Here is a 14,564-nt window from a genome sequence, read left to right as displayed (position 1 = left end):
GTGTAATGCCTTGTGGCTGATACATACCAATACATATTACTACTTACGTATGTGTGTGTATCGTAGAATGGAATTTTGAACATAAAACGTATTATGCTATTGTTCACCTCTTACGCTATTTTGTACATTTAGATCGGGAGATGACTCGTCAATGATCTGAAACTAGTAATCAATAAAGGAGTTTCAGCGATCTTGAACTACGATTTTTATCGACACATTTTAACACAGAAGAGCGAAAACGGTTAACTTTTATGCTGAAAGGTATACATTGCACTGGGTTGGCGCCATCTGCGGCCATAACTAACAGGGTCCACATTTCATTTGCAACTTGGAATGTAAGCTTCATGGCGCATTGGGAGAGTCTAGTTTAGTTTCAGTTGGTGGTCGATTAATAGGCTAACCATTATTATTATTAGCCCTTTGTCACGGAGAGCAAAGATGTTTCTTATAAAGGAGGTTTTCTACTATGAGTTACAGACACCTGAATGAAGGATAAGTTCTTGCGTAACTTTTAGTGGACGAAAAATTATCAGTGTTAAGTGATTTAGAGTACAATTACATAGACGTTGAAGAGAAATCGTATAAAGAAGATGTGATGGGCAATGAAGAAACAATCCACACAGGTAACAACCCTCCAAATATGCCACAAGATCTAGCAGAGTGCGTCCAGAAGAAGCTCCAAGAATATGTAAAAATGGTTCCGCCATGAAGTCTACAAAAATCAGCGAATAACTGCTGCTGGGAAAGAAATATTTTAGAATCATTCAAAAAATTTTTCGCTCTTGAAAAAGTTGCGAAAATTAGTGACCATACAATTGTATCATCTGAATGCAAAAAAATGAATCTCTTGTTACAGATTCTGGACTATATGCTGTACAGTAACGCTTACTACAATATACTGTCCTACTTGACGTAATCTGTTACATTTGTTTGCTTTTCACATCTAAGATGTGCGTACTCATTTTGCATTTGACGATGTCTTCGTTGTGATGCTTGATTTGAAACCAACAACCTGCACAAGGAGTTCGAAAATACGCGTTACGTCCATAAAATAGCAACAAAAATGCAGAAAAAAACGAATATTGGACCTTACAGCCGATGCATTTCTCCGAAAATGGAATAAAAATACTTAGTTTTATTCGATAAGTCGGAAAAAGACGTACTAAGGGAGTTTTTAAATGTAGAGTTCAGATAGGGATTACATGGGACTGTTAGATTTCGGTGCTGTAGCCGAAATATAGCATTCACGTAAGGTTTAGATGGAACCATTAGATTTTGGTGTTATAGGAGACAAGTCGTTAAAAGTTGAGCGCTACAAACGGTCTCGACTGAATTTATCCACAGGACGTGTGGCCTGTAATTGAAAAAGTGGCGTGCCAAAGCGTATCTTCGAAGGTTTTAGGCTTGCAGTTGAATGACCGCGACGAGGAAAATCGAGAAATTGCTGTCAAAGAGACCTTACCGACGATTGCGCCACCCACGCGGCATTCGCGAGCGGAACAGGTGTAAACAGATAATATTCTGAACAGAAATCTTATTGAGAACAGTGTTTTAGTTGGTACTAATGCCCTCTGTGATGATAACCGAAACAAACAGGACCCCTATACCGCCGGTAATTACGGAAGAATTACACTGGTTGCTTTTCAGGGCTCGGATGCAGCAGACACCCATGCATTAGATACGAGGGAATTTTTATTCAGTCGAGACGTACTCCGAAGTATCCTACCTACTTCATCGGGAGTACTGTGTGAGAACTTCTCCTCTAACATAAAGTCTGTTTTGGAAAAGATCAATTCTAAGGGAATCAGTAATTTTCTTTCATATCTGTTCTGCCACTTAGTACCAAGCTGAATAAATTCTAGATAATGAGCTAGGTAAAAGTTGTGAGCTGCATGTTGCTGCCTTCTGACATGACTAGAACAATGAGAAAACTGTTTTGCTCTGAGGTTAAAACTGAGAACATACTGATAATTAGAATACTATTCTGTACTTTGCCGCTCTTTATGTCGAATCTGACATTACTACCGGCAACAGTTTTGACATTTTTTTGTGAACAAAGCTTCCACACTTCAGACAGTAGAACGTGATACGTGTCGTACAGGTTAAGTACGTCGCTGGATACGCGATACTCTGTGTCTGGGCGAGACTGGGAAGGCAACACGGCTGTACTCAGCTCTAAAGATCATTTCTATAGGGCAGCGGCGGCACATATAGATTGCATGCATTAAGACAATTCCCAGCGTAACATCAAAGAAAAATAACTGGAAGGTAACTGTAATTGTGAAACATGAAAGCAATAAATAATGAGCGTATGGCACAGGTGGCTGGGGCGGTTCGGCCGCCGCTCCGCAAGTTCTTTGACGCCACTACGGCGACTTGCGAGTGAATGAGGACAAAATGACGATGAATGACACACAACACCCAGTCACCTCGAGGCAGAGAAAATGCCTGACACCGCCGGTAATCGAACCCGGGACCCCGCGCGCAGGAAGCGAGAACGCTACCGCAAGACCACGAGCCGCGGACAACATGAAACTGAGATTGCGACACACGAAGTTACTTACTTAACAATACAACACTCACAACCACGTACGACATTATCAGTGCCATCACACACACACACACACACACACACACACACACACACACACGCCCTTCTGTAGGAAAGCAAATGTCCCAGAAGTGGCGGGGCAGCGGCTCTGACGTCACGTGACACCCCCCCTTTCCCCTTTAGTAACGGCCGCAACGAACGCTGCATGCCGTGGTCTTTGTGTAGTGCTTCGTGTAAGTTTGTTATTTTATTTTTTCCAAGAAGCGAGCACGGTCAACGCTTCCTGCTACAGAACGCTGCATTCCGAGTAAACAACTCCGTCCTCCACTTGCCTCTACGTCCGCTCAGCATTGCTGAGTAACGACACGGCTGAGATTGTAAGTCCCTGTCTTAATACCTGAGGCCCTACTTTGCAGTTTAACGCAAACAATACTTTGCGCAGTCCATCTTATTTCTGGACAGTACAGAAATTTACCTGCACCACGCCATACGTGTAGACGGGATACAATCGTCAAGACTCGAGCAAATTATAGGTTCAGAATGTATCCTTACAAACACTTTACTGTCATTTCCAGCATTACAGGGGCTTTTAACTCTAAATCGTTTCCGCTTTTATTTTTCAAAGTTATTTTGATTTCAGTCTTACAGAGAAGCTTATATGTAGCAAGTTTTTAACGTAATTAATTCGTATGAGCTGCCCATTCACAACATTTTATCGACTCCGTTGACTGTTGGCTGCCCTGGTATTTATCCGAGTGCTCGAATTTTTCTGTCTGCTCACTAGGGCTGTGCCAAGTAGGATGGCTTGAACGGCTGTTCTGTGGCAGCAGTTTTTGTAGCAATCTGTAGTTATTTTTAACAGTTCGTAACGCGGGGGCGTTATCTGGGCTGTGATTGGCTGATGCGAACAGACTGAGCAGTCGCCATATTCGTTTTTTTTTTTTTTTACTACCGGAGCACTGGTGCCACATTTAGTGGCTTTGTATCGAAACTTACGTGCAAAGAAAAAAATCCACCGAACACTCCGTTACCTGTGCGGTTTCCCACAATGTAACAAGGCGACATATCGGTATACACACGCCTGCAAGCTGCAGTAACTTCAGGGTCAAATACCAAGTTTGATTTCTGCCGCTTCAACTTAACTACAGTGAGGTCAACACTGTGGGTCACCACACACAACTGTTTACGTCATAGTGGTTTTGTTTAGTCCTATCTGGAAAGTTTCGTTCGACAAAAACCTCGTTAATAAAGCTTTGCATGAACTTATAAAAACTGCGCCATTCGTCATGTGAAGACTGGGTATTACATCTGTGAGAACAGACACGGCTACACCTGTTGTTATAGTTTCTTCGAGGTTTCCTCAGTGACCTCTGCACATGTTGGGACAGTATTTGACTGCCGTGTCGGCTGCTCAGTCCCTACTGCACTGCACCGATGTAAGGGGTCGTGGGTTCTCTTCCGCTCAGAAAGCCGTGCCTCGCCGTGGTGTGAAAGAATACGGGGTGCAGAAGGCCCTGCAGTATCTGTTAGGCCACACAGGACGCGCCTAGGAAATTTTTTTTTTTTTGCTTTTTTGGTTCTCATTCACTATCGTTGTTGGTCTGAGTATTTACCTTTGCTGCCATTCGTTCACACCCGATGATTAACCTTCCCGGGTTCGATTCCCGGCGGGGTCAGGGATTTTTTCTGCCTCGTGATGACGGTGTTGTGTGACGTCCTTAGGTTGGTTAGGTTTAAGTAGTTCTAAGTTCTAGGGGACTGATGACCATAGATGTTAAGTCCCATAGTGCTCAGAGCCATTTGATGATTAACTGCTGATAAAGATGTCATTAATAAAAAATTAAAAATAGATTCCCTCATCCTCATTTCAAGTAATAATTCCTCCCTAATTAATTTCTAGTCTCAAAGAAAAATATTCTGGAAGACCCCCAAACAAAAGAGATTACAAAGACGATACTAATTCTCTTTTAGGCGCGTTACAGAGTAACCGACCACAGATACAATCTGCATGTTTTAAGTCTACCTAGGCAGTAATGATAATTTGTATTTTGTTCTATGTAAAGAAGTAAAAAGAGGAAATAATTTGTACAGGCGATAGGTATAAAGAAATATTCAATACTTATTTTCATAGTAGGAAAAGATGAAGAGAAATAGCTGTTTGAACCTGATAAATAAGGAGACTAAAATTATATCTCTGACTTGGCAGTTAACATATCCACTTGGAATTGGAAAAATTCACCCGACGAAAGAAAGGATTAATGAATGTCGAAGGGCGTATTTTCATAAATTATAAGTAGAACAATATTTGCTAACACTACATCTGCCAAAGTATTCAGCAATTTAACCGTGAATATACGAGAAACGGAATCATTTATGAGTGGTAACGAAAATTCATTATATTATCGGTATAAGTCAAATATAGTAGAGGTCGAACTGTGCTTTACACAACGTTGCATCACTCACTGTGACGTTTCGTATGTTGTATTCGGAATTAGCACAAGGGAAGGAGCCACGATTTAATGATAATATAAGTAAACTGTCAGAAAGACGTGAATTACAGGTTAACGAACAGCAACACTGATTGCTCACTCTACATGTTAGAAAACAATATGATATATAAATTTGTCAGCACTATTTTGCAAGAAGAATGAAGCCATAGGTGCAGTTGTTTGTCGCACATAATAAACTTCTAGATCTAATGTCAGAATTCAAACACTTGCACGCAACCTGTTAACGATACCTGGGTCTTTGTCCACGTATACGTCAGTCATATGGAATGGACAGTGTCTTGAAAGGAGGGTATAGGATGAACATCAACAAAAGCAAAACGAGGATAATGGAATGTAGTCGAATTAAATTGGGTGATGCTGAGGGAATTAGATTAGGAAATGAGACATTTAAAGAAGTAAAGGAGTTTTGGTATTTGGGGAGCAAAATAACTGATGATGGTCGAAGTCCAGAGGATATAAAATGTAGACTGGCAATGGCAAGGAAAGCGTTTCTGAAAAACAGAAATTTGTTAACATCGAGTATAGATTTAAGTGTCAGGAAGTCGTTTCTGAAAGTATTTGTATGGAGTGTAGCCATGTATGGAAGTGAAACATCGACGATAAATAGTTTGGACAAGAAGAGAATAGAAGCTTTCCAAATGTGGTGCTACAGAAGAATGCTGAAGATTAGATGGGTAGATCACATAACTAATGAGGAAGTATTGAATAGGATTGGGGAGAAGTTTGTGGCACAACTTGACCAGAAGAAGGGATCGGTTGGTAGGACATGTTCTCGGGCATCAAGGGATCGCCAATTTAGTATTGGAGGGCAGCGTGGAGGGTAAAAATCGTAGAGGGAGACCAAGAGATGAATAAACTAAGCAGACTCAGAAGGATGTAGGTTGCAGTAGGTACTGGGAGATAAAGAAGCTTGCACAGGATAGAGTAGCATGGAGAGCTGCATCAAACCAGTCTCAGGACTGAAGACCACAACAACAGCAACAACAACAACGTCAGTCAGACACGAAACTGCGTTGGTTCCACGTAAGTACATAATTGAATTGTGTACCACAAAGGAGTAATATGGCTGTGATACAAGGAGGCATATATTCATTTATGAACGTAATCGTAGATTGCTTACGGAAAGATTCCGGATAATAAAGTACACATGCATGTTCTGGCATTAAAGTCAGTACATTGAGTGTCGGCACTGAGTGGTCAGCAGCTACCGAAGTGCTGGTACTTTCTGCGAAAGAAATATCACGCGCAGACGTGACTAATAGTAAGGGCACAGAAGTACATGGATTGTAAACATTGTCGGGGGTGTTCTTGGAGGCAGATTATGTTTACAAATATTTTCTACGTCATTCAAAGAATTCGTAAATATAATTTGCTGAACCGATCTGGATAAAAATTTAAAAAACATTTTTGGCATTATATGAAACCAGGAAGCGGATCTAAGCCGTAAGTTGAGTCGCTCAGTGACATTACTGCCACAGAAAGGGAAGACGACGGACAGAAGGCGAAATACAGAGCTACCACAAATCATTTGTTTGCAGAATTCTAAATTTTCCGAAACATTACATGTACAAATATGGTTCGAGCACGAATATAACGGCAAACACAGTGAGTTTAAACTGTGCCTACCACCTGACATTAAGAATGCAGCGCCTTGCCAAAATGCCGACAAAGCGAGAGCAGAGTTTTCGTGTGTTGGAATTTGCGAAATATTTGATCAAATGTGGCAGCTGCAACCGCTGTGTGGGGGTGAGCGAAATTTTCGTAAGCAGTCCTAACAGCAGCCACAAGCCACGGACTCCAAATACCGGAGGAAAGTGTGTGGAAGGTAATGCGTCGGTGGTTACGGTTCGAACCATACCGTCTGCATCGCGTGCAACAACTGAAAGCCGCAACAGCAGACACACGGGCCGGAGGCGCCTTCAGATTTGCGCCACAAGGCAGGGAGCAGTCCAAGATGGCCATTCCGCCTCCATGCTGACATTGAGAGACGTCACCACAAAGACGTCTACAACGACCAAAAATAATCGGGCAGCGGGCTTCGTTAACGTACGGTGGAAGATGTGGCGAATGTTCTGATTGCATAATAAATGCCCACAGTTGTGGAATTATGACACGGACTAGTTTTTCACCGGAACTTCGTAACTTTCCTGTACCACTGTAGAGGAACTCGGGTGCTGCCAGTGTGTGTTTGGTGTTGCGGCCGTCACATCGAGCGCTCAGAACGTCGACGTGGACGGCAGATATATGCAATAAACAGACTCCGGATAGACACCTGTGCACGTTGAATTTCTTCTGGACTTCAGCAGTTAAGGGCCGTGTCACATCACACACGTGCTGGCAGCGTTACCTCGTAGACTTGTTTTAATTTGTCCGTTGACCTTTCTTGAAAGCGGCAATTTTTTCAACCGCTTGGTACTACTCATCGTTCCAGCGGTCTGCGATAAACAGTTTCTGTGACGGGAGCAAGTTCTTCCTCAAAATTTGTGCAGAATCTTGAAGGTACCTCACCCAGTGCAGATGCCTTTCCACTGTTTAGTGTTTTTAGGTGGTTTTATGTTCCGCAACCACTTCACATCTGCCATTATTTCGGCGTTAGTGCGAAAACAGATGAGTTGAAATGGTTCAAATGGCTCTGAGCACTATGGGACTCAACTTCTGAGGTCATCAGTCCCCTAGAACTTAGAACTACTTAAACGTAACTAACCTAAGGACATCGGACAGAGGCAGGACTCGAACCTGCGACCGTAGCGGTCGCGCGGTTCCAGACTGTAGCGCCTAGAACCGCTCGGCCACCCCGGCCGGCAGATTATCTTCGACCGTGAAGTAACTTCGGAAAACAGTATAAACGATTAATTCGTTATCAGAGATGCATATTTTACGAAGTACCGCGTGTACACATAGGATCCGTGCTTGAATAGAAGCATAAACCCACCAAGTTTACGTTTTGCACACTACAAATCTTCTGTGAGGGACTTCTAACACGAAACACAAAAGCGGTAGTAAAGTTCGTTCCGCACCTCGCGTAGCAACACGCTGTCAGTGGCCAGCACAGAAACACTGACGCCTTCTCTGAGCTCTGGCAGTGGTGGTGCGAAAACGCGGTCCCTGATGGACCCCTAAGGACGAAGCCACCTTTCCATATAAATGCAACGTTGCTTCGTCACTGAAGATCGGCACGGGGGCGACATGTTCTTCCTCCAGTGCTCCCTCCATTGTGGCGCGAATCTGAAGGCTCCGGCCGCAACCTTCCGCTTTTAATTGTCGTGCGAAGTGTTACCGCCGACGCATCATCTTCCCAACACTTTGCTGCTGTATTTCGAGTTCGCGGCTTGTGCCTGCTGTTGAATTATTTGGACTGCGTACAAAAATCTCGTTCATCCCCGCCCACGGTTGTAGCTGCCACATTTGTTCAAATATCTCGTGTATTCCAGCAAAGGTGTGGTCACTAAGCGACTCAATTCATGATTTCGATCCACTTGCTAATTTTATGTACGGCCAAAATTTCTCTTAACTATTAGAGAGGTTGGCAATACTGTATGTACAAGTCCTTAGACTAATATAGATAATATTTGCACACATAACCTGCCTCCAAGGATGCACGTGACAATGTTATCAAAGTACTTCTGTGCGTTTCCAATTAATCTCTGCAACGCCTAATATTTCCATTCACAGAATGTACTAGCACTTCTGTAGTAACTGACCACACAGCGCCAAAACTACGTACTGACTTCAATGCTCGTACCTATACTGCGTACATTACCATCTGCCATCTTGCCGTAAGCAATCAACGATTACGTACGTGAATGTATCTGAACTATATTACTCCTTTCCAGAACACTATTTATTAAGTACGTACATCCAACTCAACGCAATTTCGCTCCTGACTAACGTACTCTTAGACAAAGACGCAGGTATCATTAATAGGTAGCGTGTGTTTGAATTCTAAAATTACTGTCTAGAACTTCATTCAGTGTAAAGTACGAAAAATAAATACACCAATGGCTTTACTCTTCCTGCAAAATAAAGCTCAGTAGTTATCATAGTGTTTTCTAGCACGTATGGTGACCTATCATTGTCGCTATTCATTGTTGTTCACGTCCTACTGACACTATGGATTCCTTATAGTATCAGTGACGGATGGATCCTTTCCTTAGCTGAAATTTAGATTACAACATACGAAGTGCCACAGTAACTGATCCGAAGTTCTTTTAAGAGCAGATGGACCTCTACAATAGCGCAGACTTTTGCACATTATATACATAATTTTCGTTACCACTCACGAATGATTCTGCCTCTCGTTTACTTATTCTTCACTGAAAACATACTGAATCTGTAGTTTAGTTCACTGTTGGCTTCCATCTAGAAGTGAGGTGTCCGAACACGAAGCTCCGAAGTACCACTTTGCATGGAAAATTTTTCTCGATAATTTCACATCTCCAGAGAAAAACCGATTGTGAAGGGACTTTTCCAGAATGCAATTTTCACTCTGCAGCGGAGTGTGCGCTGATACGAAACTTCCTGGCAGATAAAACTGTATGCCGGACCGAGACTCGAACTCGGGACCTTTGCCTTTCGCGGGCAAGTGCTCCAACAGAAGATCGCGAGTTCGAGTCTCGGTCCGGCACACAGTTTTAATCTGCCATGAAGTTTCGATTGTGAGAATTAGAGATTTTGTACAGAAACGAATTTTCTTTTAAATGGCGGTTAACACAAGAACTGGGTGTCTTCAGTTTCAGAAACGTTCAGTCATAAATAAAGCAATTGAACAAAAGCAATGTGTTCATAGCAGACTTTCTTTTATAGAAAGTTTGGAAAAAGCATTCTTTACACCAATTGCTTCATATTCAATTAAATAATTAAACCAAACAAGCAATAAGCCTCCTAAATCAGGCGATAGCAAGGAAAAGTGTTTGTATCTCCCCTCGAACCGCTTTTTCGCAAAAAGAACAGCGGTAATGTTTTATTTCCTATTGTACTTGGACGAAATACCAACAGTGTTTGTCGGTATTTTGCGTGATATTTTAGAGTCCTCCAGGAGTTGTGTTGAACGACGACCTGCCGACACGGTAGCTCTGCGTGCTCGGTCAGAGGGTCGGCTGCCCTCTGCAGTAGAAAACTGAGCGAACCTGAGCGGGTGTCATCGGACGTCCGCCCCGAACAAATTCAAAAAACAATATACAACGAAATGAGAAAAAAAGAAAGAAACTGCGTTAGCGTAATGGTTAAGGTGTTTGACTGTTAATCGAAAAGATCCGAGTTCAAACCAGTCCGCCTTTAGCCGCGGAGCAGCTCGGACTTGTTTACGTCCCGGCTGCGAACGTTCGCGGAAGAAGCGGTGTTTACACCGTCGTCACTCGCGTGTGTTATTGTTTGAATCGAACGCAATGGCACACAATTTCCGAAAAACCACGATACAGTTCACGTTCTGTAACGAGTACGCACGACCGAAGGCTTTCGAAATCGAACGTTTCTTGAGGGACGAAGTGCAACTCAATTACACGGAGATTATTGGAATTCATTTATCAATCGTGAGCAGCACTCTTTACGTAAAGATGATTGACGACGCAGCATGCGATAGGATCATTGAAGCCGCCAAACGAGGATTTCAGTTCCGACACTCCGATGGTCATATTGGCGAAGTTTTAGTCGCTCATTCTGGCCTGGGCGTGCGTACGATTCGAGTCTTCGAGCTGCCTTTCGAGGTACCAGAATCCTTGGTCACTGAAGCGCTCCAGCCATATGGCAGAGTTATCAGTCATACGGCCGAACGTTGGGCAAGTTTTAGCACGTATCCAGTGCTCAATGGTGTCCGACAGGTGCGAATTGCGCTCACGAAACATGTGCCATCGTACATCAACATTGGCGGCTGTCGAGCTATTGTCATCTATGATGGACAGCCCCGGACATGCTCCGGGTGTGGTGGTGAAGGACATCTTCGATCTGCGTGTATGCAGAGGAGACTCGTGCAACTCCCCAGCGGAGACCTCCAGGATCCGACTACACCAACGTCACTGCCGATGACTTACGTGACGGCACTTCGCGGGGAGGTGACGCCGAGGTCGGAGCGCACTATCGAACCGACGCCGCAGTTGATTGAGGCGCCTTCGGACCCCACTGAAGAAGGAATGGCTCAGACCAACCTCCAATCCCAGACATTACAGGTGGTGCAGAAAGAGGATGACAGCATCACAACAGTCATGGAAGCTGAAGTGGAACGGCCCCAGGGCGTTGTAGCGGCGGCGAGAGCGCAGGTGATGCAAGATTCGCCAACACCAGAAGCCGAGGTTAGGGCCCGCAAACAACGCTCGCCAAAGCGCCGCAAGAAGCGCCGACTAAACTCTGCGGAGACGCTCCCTTCTCTTCTTGGGAGCCCAGATGAGTCTAACACTATGGACCTGTCTGACTTGGAACCACAAGCTTCGGATGTCGCAGACCATATGAATTCGGACAGTGAAAAGATGTCATGTCGCTCAGAAGACGCATCCGCTCAGGGGCCTGCTACCCCTTCTGCGGTGGAGTCTCAAGCTGCGAAAGAACAGCAGATGTCACACATCACTGCCGCACAGGAAAATTTGGAGCAGCCCAATAATATCAGCTGGTATGAGCAGGACGAAGAAATCACCGATGCGGACCATTCTACTGGTGGGGACTCGCATCCGTCCGCATCCCAAGAAACCTAATGTCACAGGGACACGTCCGTCGGGCGACCCTCTGCGGATGTGCAAAGGGACTATCGATACGGTGAAACTTTGTCATTTTAACATCATGTGGAGATGACGGCTACTCGACCCCAGGCTTACAGAATAGGGACGGTGAATGTAAATACCATTAGATCGCCCGTGAAACAGCAGTTGTTTAGGGACATGATATACGCGTCGGATGTGGATATACTGATGGTGCAGGAAATTTACATTCCTGAGTTCCAGGAAGTCCATGGATACACCTCCTACACCTCGCCGCACTCGAACAACGACAGTGGAACGGCAATATTGGTCCGGGACGGGATTCCGGTTCGAGACCTGGCTTATCTACCTTCGGCACGAGGACTGGCGATAACTGTTAATGGAATTCGCATTCTCAATGTTTATGCCCCTTCCGGCACAGACAACAGACGGGCGCGTGCGAGATATTATTCGGAAGAGATTGTGCCCTTATTTACCGGCAGATTCGATCATTTTATTATAGGTGGTGACTTCAATTGTGTTTTAGCCCAAAAAGACCAGACTCCACATTACAATACCTGTCGTGAATTGCATGTGCTCTACCGGGATCTGGAGTTACGCGACACCTGGGACATGATTCATAGGAACCGTGAGGGATATACTTTTTATACCAGTCACTCGGCGAGCAGACTCGATCGCATATATGTTTCGGTTGGCCTACAGGATAAGGTGGTCGACGCGGAACGATGGCCTGCGGCATTTACTGATCATCTGGCTTACATTTGTACCATATCACTCCCTAGGCAAAGTGTGTGGAGAAGCCGCGGGACATGGAAGCTCAATTCGTCACTTTTGGCGGACCCCGAATGTCGTCAGAGAGTCGAGGAGGTATGGGCCACATGTCAACGCCGTCTACCAACATATACCTCCGTGCTTCAATGGTGGCTCGAGTGTACTAAGCCGGCAATAAGAAGAGCTCTCATACAGTATGGTCGCGATAAGACGAGATGGCAAAGAGACACTCTTGATTATTATTACACAATGCTTCGTGAGCTGTCCTTCCAGTTGCCGTCGGCAGAACATCATGCGGCAGTTCATCGTGTCAAGGCACAAATCCTATCGATCACGCGACGACGACTGGATGGCATCCCAATACGGGCAAGATGTCTCGACACCATCACTGGGGAACGTACCTCGATGCACCATGTGTCGCGGGAACATAAACGTTACCGCCGGACATTGGTAACAGTGCTCCACGGTTTAGATGGCCGTCAACTGACAACACAACAGGACATTGCAAATGAATTCTTAGAGCACTTCCGCCGCCTCTATGCCGGTACACCGACGGACCGTCTGGTGGGGGAAGAGATACTGCAACATCTGCAAACGACACTGACAGAGACGGATAAGGCAGCGCTTATGGAGCCACTCACAGAAGACGATATAAAAGTGGCACTCACAAAAGGAGCGGCCCATAAATCACCAGGGCCAGATGGGATTACGCTAGAGTTTTATCGAGAATTCGTGGACATGATGATGCCACAGTTGGTGTCGATGTACAATGAGGCGATGCGTCAGGACATGCGCCTACCGTCGGATTTTGTGACGGGCTTTCTTCTTCCCATCCCGAAGATGGCGGGGAGTCTCAGTGTTAATCAATATCGGCCTCTCACTATGCTAAACACCGACTATAAAATTTTTGCACGACTACTAGCGTCTCGTCTCAAGCTGGCGATATCCAGGACAATATCCCCTGATCAGGCTTGCCTAGGGGTGCGAAGCAACATCTCCTCGGCGTTAAGTGAATACCGTGACGTTATCGCCCTAGCGGAAACGTGTAAAATGCGAGCAGCGATGATATCTGTGGACTTCGATCGTGCGTTCGACAGGATAAACCATGACTTCTTGGCGTCAGTCATGAGCCGAATGGCGATTCCACCTGTTTTCATCTCCGTCGTTATGAGGCTAATACGAGGGGCTACGTCGAAGGTGATTGTAAACGGTCGGGAAGCGGGCTCGATTCCTATTAACAGCTCAGTCCGACAAGGGTGCCCACTCTCCATGATGCTGTTTGCGATAGCTCTTGAGCCGCTGATGTGTGTTATGAGGCGCTCACTTACTGGGATAGCGCTTAATGAGAACTCTTTCGTTTGTCGCGCATATGCGGACGACCTGATCCTTCTTGTCAGATCAGGACATGAAGTGCGTCAGGCTGTTGAACATCTAGACTCTTACGGGACGGCGGCAGGCAGTGTCGTTAACATGACGAAATCCAAAATTATGCACATTGGACGGGGTCTGGAAGACGTACCGGGACCTTTTCAGACGGTGGAATCGCTGAAATGTCTGGGGATTACATTTACCCGTTCACTACGGCGGTCAGCGGCGGCGAGTTCTCGGCGGCTTCTGCAGAATGTTCGTCTGACGATACGGAACAACTCACTGAGAGCCTTTGACATGATCCAACGTGTGGCATACACCAACGTTCACATAGCGTCACGACTGCCCCATTTAGCGCAGATCCTACCAATACCGAAGGGTATCGCAGACCGCCTCATGGCTGCCTTTGGTTACTATGTTAGTACTGGGATGTTATTTAAGATCAAATATGACACGTTAACGCTACAGTTCCGGAACGGTGGCCTCAACCTCACAAACGTGCGAAACAAAGCTCTGGCGCTTTACATGCGAGCGATGATACGAAATTGGCAACAAAGAAAGCATACCATAACGTCAGCTCTGATAGAAGTACTTGTTCCGCCTTCGTACGAACCCCCTATTGCGGTGGGCAATATTTCGCCTTCTCTTGCACACATTGCCTCATTTCTTGTTGATTACAGT

The sequence above is a fragment of the Schistocerca cancellata genome, chromosome 11 (genome assembly GCF_023864275.1).
Source record: "Schistocerca cancellata isolate TAMUIC-IGC-003103 chromosome 11, iqSchCanc2.1, whole genome shotgun sequence".
Taxonomy (NCBI): domain Eukaryota; kingdom Metazoa; phylum Arthropoda; class Insecta; order Orthoptera; family Acrididae; genus Schistocerca; species Schistocerca cancellata.
This window is presented reverse-complemented; position numbering follows the sequence as displayed.